Consider the following 12,045-nt stretch of genomic DNA (forward strand, 5'->3'; position numbering starts at 1 on the left):
TTAGCACAATGTATACAGTCCTCCACTCACTCTGATGGAATACATTAGACCTTGTTTTCTCCCATCTTTGCACTCCCTACAACCTCACAAACACCCCCTTTCCTCTCTCTGATCACAATCTCATCACCTTCACAGTGTCCTCGTCTTCAAACACCTATCCCTCCAAGCAGCAAACAATTACCCACAGAAACCTTCACAACTTGAACCCTGCTCCTTTCCACTCTGCAACTGACCAACTCTGACAATCTCTCCCCTGTCCTGCCCTGACCTGGCCACTGCTGTCTATAACAGTTCGCTTTCATCCGCATTAGACTCGCTTGCTCCTCTAACAATACGAAGCATCAGGCCCTGACCGTTACAACCTTGTATGAACAGGAGCCAGGCGCTGTGTAGTTTTGTGATAGAAATAATACACCTTGTATGGAGGTGTGTCTTTAATAAGTCATATGGTAAAACAATAATAAATAACCAGCCTGTGGCTTTAGGAAGCCAGGTTTCAAGATGGACGGCCCGTCCGCTCAGAGGGAAGCAGTGGAGTAGAATGCCTGTCAGTGCAGCGACCACGTGTACCCGACGTCCCAGCGTCCTGGATGACGTCACCACGATGTGGAGAGACAGAGGGGGGGAACTCTTGCTGGAGCCGCAGCTTTAGAAGGAAGAGGCCGGTTGCTGGGACAACATGTTTCGCGCGCATGCGCTTTGTCAAGTCTTGCATGCGCGCGAAACATGTTGTCCCAGCAACCGGCCTCTTCCTTCGCTGCACTGCTTCAATCTGCTTTCTTAACATACAATTCCTCCCTTCATGCTGCCAAACAAGCCTACTTTGTCACTCTTATTAATACCTTCTCATCCAGTCCGCGTCGTCTCTTCTCTACTTTTAACTCTCTACTTTCTTCACCTCCACCCAGTACCTCACTCACTGCTCACGAGATTGCAAATCATTTCAAAATCAAGATTGATGCAATTCGTAGGGGCATCGCCACTGCACAGACATCCATCCCACTTAGCATACCTTATACTAAACCTCCCTCAACACTTTCCTCTTTTGACCTTGCTACTACCGAAGAGGTCACTAAGGTTTTCTCAGAAGCCCGTCTCACTACCTGCCCCCTGGATCCTGTCCTCTCACAACTACTATGGTCACCCTCTTCTTCCATCCTATGTTCCCTCACTCACATCTTCAATCTTTCCCTCTCTACTGGTGCCTTCCCCTCCCCTCTAAAGCATGCGCACATCACTCCCATACTTAAAAAGCCCTCCCTGGACCCCACCAACCTGAACAACTTAAGACCCATCTCCCTGCTGCCATTTACCTCTAAACTCCTAGAACGCTTAGTCTACAATCGCCTGAGCTCCCACCTCACCAACAACAACCTTCTTGACCCTTTACAGTCTGGCTTTTGCTCACTACACTCCACTGAAACTGCCCTATTAAAACTCACTAATGATCTACAAACTGCTAAAACCAATGGCCACTACTCCGTACTCTTACTACTTGACCTCTCTGCGGCTTTTGATATGGTTGACCATCCCCTCCTCCTCAAAAAAACTCCACTCTCTTGGCCTCAGAGACTCTGCTCTCTCCTGGTTCTCCTCCTACCTATCGCAGCACTCCTTCAGTGTTACCTATAACGCTGCCTCCTCCTCTTCACTCCCTCTTTCTGTAGGGGAACCTCAAGGTTCTGTCCTTAGACCCCTTCTCTTCTCCATCTACACCTCCTCCCTTGGTCACTTGATAAACTCCCATGGCTTTAAAGTACCATCTCTATGCTGATGATACACAAATCTATCTTTCTACTCCTCACCTCACCCCCTCAGTCTCCACTCGCATTACTAACCTACTAAGTGACATATCGGCATGGATGTCACTCCTCTTCCTCAAACTCAATCTTTCCAAAACTGAACTCTTAGTATTCCCGCCAGCCCATGCCCCCTCCCCTGACTTCTCAATCAAGATCAATAACACAATCATCAGTCCCTCCCCTCATGCCAGGGTACTAGGTGTAATCCTAGACTCCCATCTGTCCTTTCAGCCCCAAATCCAATCACTGTCCAAATCTTGTAGACTTCACCTCCACAACATCTCCAAGATACGCCGTTCCTAACCTCGGAAACCACTAAGCAACTTATTCACTCCCTTGTTACATCTCACCTTGACTATTGTAACTCCCTCCTCATTGGCCTACCTCATCGCAGGCTATCCCCTCTTCAGTCTATCATGAGTGCTGCTGCCAGACTCATCCACCTTACTAACCGTTCTGTATCTGCCACCCCTTTCTGCCAATCCCTCCACTGGCTTCCCGTTGCCCAACGAATAAAATTCAAAACACTAACAACGTACAAAGCCATTTATAACTGCCCCAAATTACATCAACGATCTTGTCTCTAAATATCACCCAAACCATACTCTCCGCTCCTCGCAAGACCTCCTACTCTTTAGCTCCCTTGTCTCCTCCTCCTATGCTCGTACTCGTATCCAGGACTTCTCTGGAGCTTCCACCATCCTCTGGAACTCTCTACCCCAATTTTCAGACTATCGCCTACTCTGCTCACTTTTAGGCGATCTCTGAAAACCTCTCTCTTCAGGGAAGCCTATCCTGCCCTCAGCTAATACTGGAATCTTCTACTCTTCCAACCAGTCCATCCCCCACAGTTACTATCTTTTCTACCACTAGCCCCTCCCCCCTAGATTGTAAGCTCCAAGGAGCAGGGCCCTCAAATCCCTCTTGTATTGAACTGTATTGTTACTGTATTGTCTCCCGTTATATTGTAAAGCGCTGAGCAAACTGTTGGAACTATATAAATCCTGTATAATAATAACAGTGTGCATATCAAGGTGTAATATGTGTATTATGTGCTGCTTTTACTAATCGAGCTCTGTGTTTCTCATCCTTGTACATCTCCTTTGTACAGAGCCCTGTGTTGATTGTCACAGAGCTCTGGACTATGATTGGACAACACCTGATCAGCAGGTCATGGCCATGAATTATTGGGGTGGGGTGCGTGGCCATAACCAGAAAACAGGCCGTGATGTACCAGTACATTACTTTGTCTATTCGAGCCGCCAGTCTGCAGTACACTGTAGGCGGGCGGTCCAGGAGTGGTAATAATAAGTAGCATGGCTTCTACCACAGCAATAATTTTTGCTGCACGAGATTCCTTTCACATAGAGGGTCCGATCAGATCCACCTGTCAGTTTTTCAGGCGGACCCGATTGGATGGTTCATTCACCTCTATAGACAGGCCGGTATAAACAGACTTGTGTTTGTTTACACCCGCTTTTTTTTATTTATTTTTTATTTTTATTGATTTTCTAAGAGAAATACACCTAAAGTGTTACTAAACCCACAAGAGTAAAATCAGCCTGTATATGCAGTAAAGCATGCTTGTTATACTCACTGTGCAACCTAAGGGGTTAATTCTCTGCATTGTGTAAAAAGGCCATTTGATCCTGATTGCTCTGTTTCTCCCCTTGTTCAAGCAACCACCTCTTATCTCCTGATAAGACAGACTGAACCGTAGGCATTTTGCACATGCTCAGTTTGCTGTGTATGGCTAGATTTTGTTTTTCTTTTCTTGCGAGAGTGCATGTGATCAGCACAGGGCCAATCAGAACCGGACAGACAGAGGTCAGGCGTTTTGCATCCTCCTAGAGCAGAAAGAAAACTCCTCCTACAGGCTTTAGCTAGTGCTGGGCTGAACACTGATAGAAGCCACAAGACCGATCTAACTTCTGATGAGAAAAGGTATTTAGCAGTTTATATTTACCAAAATAATTGCATTTCCATGTTCTGTGTACGGTGAAAGAAAGAAAGAAAAGAAAGAAGGAAGAAAGAAAGAAAAATAAAGCAACAGCTGCTGTTCATAACCAACAATTTAGCACAAATAGACATGTCATCCCCATTACCCAAAGACCCCCCCCCCCCAAACTTCCATAAATTAGGCTCCAGGAGGGGCACAAATAGTGCAGAGGTCAGGTGACAGTAGCTATTGAGGGTTCTGCCAACCATTTCTCCCAGACTCTGTCATACTTTTTAGGGCACCCTCTATGCAGATAAGAATCTTTGTACATGGGTAAAATGGCATTAACTTGCTATTTTCATAAAGCGGGGAACCTTCTTTTTCCAACACAAAGTGATGACTTTTCTGGCAAAGAACAGTAAGAGACCCACAAGTGTCCTGTCACTCTAGGAACCAGGTCCTCCACCAAACCCAATAAACAGACTCTGGGGGATGGGGTCAACGGAACATCCACCATGAGGTTAATGACAGACATTATCTGAATCCAGAAAGCAGCAATTGCTGGGCAGGTCCAAAGAATATGTACAAAGTCCCTGAGAGCGCAGCCACAACGCCAGCACTCTGGAGAAGTGAGATTCATTTTGTGCAGTCTGTATGGAATAGGCCCTATGAACAATTTTAAACTGTATGAAGCAGTCTCTCAAAGACACCAGTATTTTAACCCCTTGGCGCCGGCGCCTCCCGGCCCTTTAAGGGTTTCAGAAGCCAGGAGGTGGGCAGGGTTTTATGGTCATGTGACCGCCGTGATTCTCTGTCACAGCGGTCACATGATCACTAAAGGTCCCGATCACAAGAGGAGATCGGGACCTTTCTGTGAGTACCGGACATGTGTGCTGGGAGCGCACACTCTCAACACGGTTTTTTTAATTTCAAGCAAATGTGCGGCCGCTCGGTGTCAAGGCCCAGGTGCCGAGAGGCCACACATTTGCGTGCGCTCGGCATGAAGAGGTTAAAGGGAAAGTCCCATATATCATCCTCAGAGTCCAGCCCAGGAACATAGCGGTCCCAATGTTGAAGGAGCAGCGACAAATCAGGGGAGGACATTCGAAGAAGGTGAGTATACAGGATTGAAGTAGGTTTTTCTGCACAATCATAACATAATATTCCTTCCAATTCAGAGCTCTGAAGCCGGAGTATAGCAGTAGGGAACTGGCTTCTGAAAGCATAGGACAATTACCAGTACCTCAAAGTATAAGAAGGGAGGACACTGCGATGAGACATAAAATAGTCTAAGGGGTGTAGAGACAAATTCGAGACCACATCCACTACAGTTTTGATCCCATGCTTGGTCCATGCTATGGGATCAGGAAGCTGGTAGAAGTGTAGCAAAGAGGGGTTATTCCACAAAGGGGTATTCAGGGAGATGGCAGAGCTAGGATAACTCTCACAGACACCCGCCTATCTTTGGTTCTGATCCAGACCACTCAAAAGAGGGAAGGGAATCTGTCCTCTTCCGTTTTGGTGGATCAGATCCAAAGGTAGTTGGGTGTAAAAGGACAAAGGAATTGGTTTACACCCGGACACCCACAGAGCATGTTCAGCTGTGCAGAAACTGAGTGGAAATGGATGTGTCACCCATCTCGCTCTGATCAGCAGGGAATCTGTGAGCAGATCCTCCCTGTTTTAAAAGGGCCTAAAGAGGTGGCATAAGGCAGTAAACTATGTGCAGCAATGTGTCCTTCGACTGAATGAGCATTTTAGCCTGTCATTGGTTTCCTGACTGACTGATCGGAAACACCTAGCTCTACCCACCGCAGAAATACACTGATCTGGCCCTAACTGGATGTCTATACAAGGCCTGATATGTAGACTAGGCTGTCCAGCAAAAGTGCCTGCAGGAGGGGCTGGGACAAGTTATGTTCATCCATGAGGGCTGAGGCAGTTGCTTTACCTGTAATTATTTTTCAAGAAAAGGAAGTGTAAACAATGTAAATATTTAGAAACGGTGTTATCACTTGGTGTGCACAACATGTACAGTAGAGAAAAATAAAGGCAAGTGAAAAGTATACTTCAAATCTAGGCCCTGCAAGGACCACTGACCTACTCCCATGCCTCTGAGTATCAATGTGTGTTGTAGGAAAGAAGCGTCAACATTCTCTCTATGACACAGTCACTTCCTGTATTCTGCATGATATGTTCACAGAAATGAAAACACCCCATGCCACAAATCAGATACAAAGTAACTCCGGAAAACAAGGGCTCCATATTGCTGTGCATGACTCTCACTTACTACACCCACCTGCCTCCTCACAAATAGATCTTTACTCAGTAAAACAACATTTCTTTTGTTTTTTCTTTTGTTCCTCCCCCTTCCGTCTTACACAAATATAAAAAACAAAGACATACTGTATGTAGCCGAATCTACCGTACATAGTGTTACCACACATCCAGCGGGCTGACAGATTAGTTAGTATATATGTAATCAAATCTGAGGTTTATTCAAATCTGAGGTTTTTAAATGGTGTTGCCTCAGAAGGGGGGGGGGGTAGTCCTATACGGCAAGTATAGCCCAAAACCTATGTGTTAACTGAAAATTAGGGGGTCATCATCACCCAGTCGCCTTATACGCCGGCAAATATGGTATATCTGAAAATTGATCAATCCTGAAGTACTGACAGCCAATTTAATTTCTTGAGGCCCAAAAATGTCAGAACAGTACAGATATCCCCCAAATGACCCCTTTTTACAAAGTAGACAGTCCAACGTACTTCATAAGAGGCATGGCGAGTTTTTTGAAGTTGTAATTTTTTTGTCATAATTTTTCGTAAAATTAAATAAAAAAAGTCACAATTTTTTTTGACATACTGTCACCAGTGCAGTATAGTGTCATCATATAACTGGTGTGGCGGTGATCAGGGATACTGGCTGGTGATAGTACAAAAAAAAAAAAATTTATTTTCAACTTATTACTTTTTCTTTTAAGATATTTTTTTTTCATATTACACTAACCATAGTATAATGTTACCATAGTAACATTGTACTACTTTGGGGAAGTGATCAGTATTTTTTTTTTTTTTTTTTACACAATTTAATTGCTTATAGCAAAGAATGTATTTGCTATAAGCAAGCATTTAACTGAATGAAATCAATTCATTCAGGTTTTTTGTTGAGATTAGCTGTGATTGGTCACGGCTAATCACATGACACAGATGGGCTGGGCCCAGCCTGTGCATGTGATCACTGTGACCATTCACAGCTATACACAATTGTATACAATGGATGGCATGAAAGGGAGCCATCCATTGTATACAACTGTCATGTGACCTGCTGTGATTGGTCACAGCAGGTCACATAGTAGTGGCATTGGTCACAGCAGGTCACATGGTACTGGCAACAGGGCCAGTACACAGATATGCCATTGGCTGTGTCCGAGGCACACAGTGACAGATCTCGTCACAGCGCGGCCCTGCGTAGGGACGAGAGGTTCGCCTGGCCGTCATTTTACTATAGGCCAGGCGGGTAGTTAAGTTCGACTTAAAAGGATACAGCAGTATCACCTCCTGAACACCTGCAAGCCGTTGCTTTACTGCCCTCTGAAATGCAATCCACTATGGATCATGGATGAAGTTCACCGTGGGTGCAATCTCAGAATCCTGTAGGCTCCCAGCACAGCTGTTGGGCAGGCAGTTACTTGAGAGAAGGAAGATCAATGGACTAAGAGTCGATACAGAGGTAAAACGAGCGCTAGAGATGGCAGCTGGCATAAAAGGTCAAACCTCCAACCCTCTAGATAAAAGATATAAAAAAAATGCCGTGCACAAATGAATAAAATACTAGTACATCAAACAAATAAAGATGATAAATATAGCAAGGTCTGAGAAAGAAGGGACCCCCCTTCGAGCTTTGAGAGTCTCCCCTCTTGATGTGATTCGCACTGGTCTTGTACTTCACGTTCCTTTTAAGATTTTATACGCCTGGTATACTGCTTTGTTTCTTTACTCACAGCGAAGCCTCCTAAACCATTGTTCCCTGTGGAGAACCAGCCAAGTGTTATAGATGTCCAGCTGGACCTCTGCTGCTGTGTCAATCAAAGCCTTCTGAGCCATCCCACCAGGTCTCCAACCAGCATCAGGCTACACAGAGCCCCCAAGGTGGATCCTTTTAAGTGCTTAACATTGTAAGAGTGGAATGGAACCTTCTGTTTGATCCGGAGAGTGTGAGTGGAGAAGAGGCTGTGGGCAGACGTTTTTTTCCAGATGTACCGTTTGACCTTAGATGGATGATGACCAGGAGTGGTCTTGATTACTCAAAAGCGCTATAATTTGCGCTGGTTGGTGCAATTTACCCCCCTTTTTTTCCCACATGCTCCTGACGCACGGATCGGCACCTGTTTGGAACTTTTACTGTCACTGTTACACTGTGTTGCCCCCTAGTGCAACCTTACACCATTATGTGACACGTTTTTATTTCAATTAAATTATTCTATTCATTTGCATATTGGACTGAGCCTCAGCTCAACTCAGATGCGTTTATTAACGCCTTGCTATATTTATCATCTTTATTTGTTTGATGTACTAGTATTTTATCCATTTGTGCACTGCATTTTTTACACCTTTTAATGGACTAAGAGTGCTCACCAGCATCCTTGCAGTTCATTAAGAACTACAAGCTGTCAGCCACAATGGCTGGTGGTAATTGTAGGCATTCATTCACAGGAAACTGAAAGAATAACATGAACCCTGTGGGCGGAGCCTCACACAGCTGCACCGTTTTCAATTTGTGACAATGGGTGCGGGGAGCATATCCCCTCATCCACTGTCACAGGGAGGGGAGAGAAGCTGCAGATGCTGGAACATGTAACATGTTCCAAAAGGTGAAGTGATCCTTTAATATTCTTTGAGGCTTTTGCTGTTCTCTTTGGGGAGAATTACCTTCGGTTCTTAAAATTTTGCCATAACATCAAGGAAAAAAGCCTCTGTAAGGCTGCATTCACACTTGTTTTGTAGCTTGAAGCTCTAAAAATGCTCAAACTTAAAAAATCAATTGTTCTCTATGATGCCTCTTCCTAAGACCAGGTGTGAACAGGCACCATAGAGAACAATTGATTTTTTAAGTTTGAGCTTTTTTGGAGCTTCAAGCTTCAAAACACTCAAGTGTGAATGCAGCCTAAAGGTGGCGCTACTTGCTTTGATTGGATTATCCAAATCGACCAAAACATCAAATAGGCATAACTTCCTTTTTTATCAATTTAGATTAAAATTCGGTCAAACTGAGTCAACTGGTCATGGCAGAAAATTATTGACCGTGTTACATTGTTCAGCAGCATTGGACAAAAATGTGCTCATATTTTGATCGATTGGATTATGAGAATGCATTTGATAACTTATGATCGTACCTTCCAACTATCTTTCCCCTGTGTATTGATTGAATGGGTTGTCATCTATATATTGATTATCCCTATCAGAAGAGATTGATCACTTATCAAAGCATGCGCCACCACCATAAAGCACCAGAACAGGAGTTACCATAGAAAGATTTCCTACTATTCCTTGCTTTCGGTCTCGGTGACAATAATCGCCAGGACACATAAAGGAGGATGAATCTCTCCAATGGGGCAAAGACAACAATATAAAGCCAACTGGGGTTCTAACCCTTCTGTCCTTTTTCCAAAATTAAAAGAAAAGTTTTCATTGTAAATATTTAATTTATTACAGGTACTTTTTAGCACCATCAATTTATAAAGTGCTATATATATATATATATATTTATTACATTCACATCAGTCACTCAGTAGTGTGCCTACTGTTCCTTTATTATCGCTTTAATGTTTATTAACTGCTTGCTCGTTGCCCTGTACTAGAAGTAATGCTACAGGGCGGCAAGGATCATGTATATATATATATATAAGTGATTCGCATTTCCGGGTAGGGGGCGGCTAGGGATGTCAATCACTGCGTCGGCGATTCCTAGCCAGCAGTCAGTGATAGTCGGGTAAAGCTGACAGGGGAGACACCTGTGTGTAAACAACACAGGTCTCTCCCCTGTCAGCAAGGGCATGCTGCTTTGTATTTCTCTGCACAGCAGAGAAATACAAAGCAGCATGTCTCCATAGTAAAACACAATGTAAAACACACACAGAGCACACAGTTAACCCTTTGATCGCCCCATATGTTAACCCCTCCCTGCCCAGTGTCATTAGTACAGTGTCAGTGCTTTTTATTAGCACTGATTACTATATTATGCAGGCCATAGACGGTTTGTTTACTGGCCGATTTTTCATCCGAAAAATGAAACATCGGTTGTTCTGTTGCCACCGATGATTGCGAATATCGGCAGTTTTTCACAAATTTTCCAGCATGACCGATAAAAGAAATGAGGAGGAACTGCAAAAATCGGCCAATGCCATTGCCCCACCAACAGTGCGAAAAACAGCCGGTTATTCTTTCGGATGAAAAATCGGCCGATAAACGAACCGTCTATGGCCTGCATTAGTGTCACTGGGGATGCCAGTGGCAGTTAGTTCCCACCCAATGTCAGAATTCCCGCCACAGTCCCACAATAATTTACTGATCACCGCCATTACTAGTGTGTGAGTGTTATATAAATAAAAATTCCAGTATCTATATTTGTAAACGCTATGACTTTCACGTAAACCAATTAAAGTTCCACTTATTGGGATTTTTTTTTTTTTAGGAAAGCCATGTAGCAGAATATATTTTGGCTTAAATTTATGAAGAAAATTCATTTTTATAATTTTTTATTGGATATGTTTTATAGGAAAAAGTAAAAAATGTTTTTTCCAAAATTGTCGGTCTTTTTTTGTTTATAGCGCAAAAACCGCAGAGGCGATCAAATACCACCAATAGAAAGCTCCATTTGTGGGGAAAAAAAAAAAAAAAAAAAAAAAAGTACAGAGTTGCATGACTGCGCAATTGTCAGTTAAAGTAATGCAGTGCCGTATCACAAAAAATGGACTGGTCAGGAAGGGGGGGGGGTAAATCCTGTGGGGGCAAATAGTTAATAATAAGTCTAAAAACGTGCATCTATTAACGTTTCCCATCGTTAGTGATCTATAATAGAACTATTCAGCCATGTAAACAACACTCCAGACATGCTGCACCGATCCACTATTACAACACTGTCACTCGTCTAGCAGCCTCTGATGACCCCAACATTCCATGTTCACAACAGTTCACTATTACACAAGCCAGCATGACTGACATATGACGACATGAAGCCATCAGACACCCCATGAATAAAGCCACGCCACGCCACACCGACGGCCAGTCATCTGGGAACCCCGTACTCATAGAAGCCAGTAATGACACCTTACCGAGCCGTGTCCAGGTGACTGCTCTGCACACACCCTACACAACCTCAGAGTTCCGTATACCAACACAAGACACACCACCTCTGTACTCATTGGCTACAGCCAACGTCAATCATACTGCTGCAGAGAGCCAGGGGAATTTGTGGGCGGGCTCCCGAAGCAAGGCGGTGACTAACCCGCCCATTCTCAGCAGTTGAGCAGTGATGGCGGCACATGATTGGACACGCAAGAGCAGACTGGCAGCAGAAGGCGGGATCTAGAACTCTCACAAGCTCATTTCCCCGGTATGACATCACGAATTAGGCGGTCCTAGTATTTTTTTTCTTCTTGGTGGGCGGGATTAGAGGTGTAATGAAGAGGAGAGAGTTGCAGGCGAACTTACATACTGTCGTTGATACGGTGCTGCACTTGTCAGTGTTGTTTACTAACGGCCGTTTCATTTAACGGGGGCGGGGTTATCTTCTGATCATTTTTTATTTCTGAATAGAATGGGTAAGTAGAAGGCTCCATGGACTCTAGCGTTTTTATAAGTCCAAAAAACGCTGGATAAAAAATGCTGATAGTAGAGATTTTGTGCTGACTTTTAGAAGCACTTTTGCTCCATTTACATCTGAGCGTAGTATTTTTGTCATGCGTTTCTGCATGTTTACATACAGCTTTTTTAAACTTTGGCATTTTTTTAATAGCCAATAGACAAAAATAATATCAGTTGCATCATTTGTTGCTAGATTTTTCCTATTTTCTAGCTTTATTTATTTCAGGTACTTATATAACACCAATTTACACAGCGCTTTACATATATATTGTACATTCACATCAGTCCTTAACCCTCAAGGGGTGTACAATCTAAAGTCCCTAACTCACATTCATACATACACAGACTAGGGCCAATTTAGACAGGAGCCAATTAACCTACCAACATGCCTTTGGAGTGTGGGAGGAAACCAGAGTACCCAGAGGAAACCCACGCAGGC

At 43.8% G+C, this 12,045-nt stretch overlaps 1 protein-coding gene across 1 annotated transcript in view; it reads right to left on the reverse strand.

The window, feature by feature from the left end:
• Positions 1 to 11,196, reverse strand: part of STAT2 (signal transducer and activator of transcription 2) — an 88,068-nt gene extending 76,872 nt beyond the window's left edge. Inside the window, exon 1 of the mRNA XM_089680311.1 lies at positions 11,075 to 11,196. The gene's annotated coding sequence lies outside the window, so the exon portion shown is untranslated. The remainder of the gene's footprint in view (positions 1 to 11,074) is intronic.
• Between the last annotated feature and the right edge of the window lie 849 nt (positions 11,197 to 12,045).

Source organism: Staurois parvus, unplaced genomic scaffold, assembly GCF_062004578.1.
Source record: "Staurois parvus isolate SC_StPar_1 unplaced genomic scaffold, SC_StPar_1.0 ptg000017l, whole genome shotgun sequence".
Lineage (NCBI taxonomy): Eukaryota > Metazoa > Chordata > Amphibia > Anura > Ranidae > Staurois > Staurois parvus.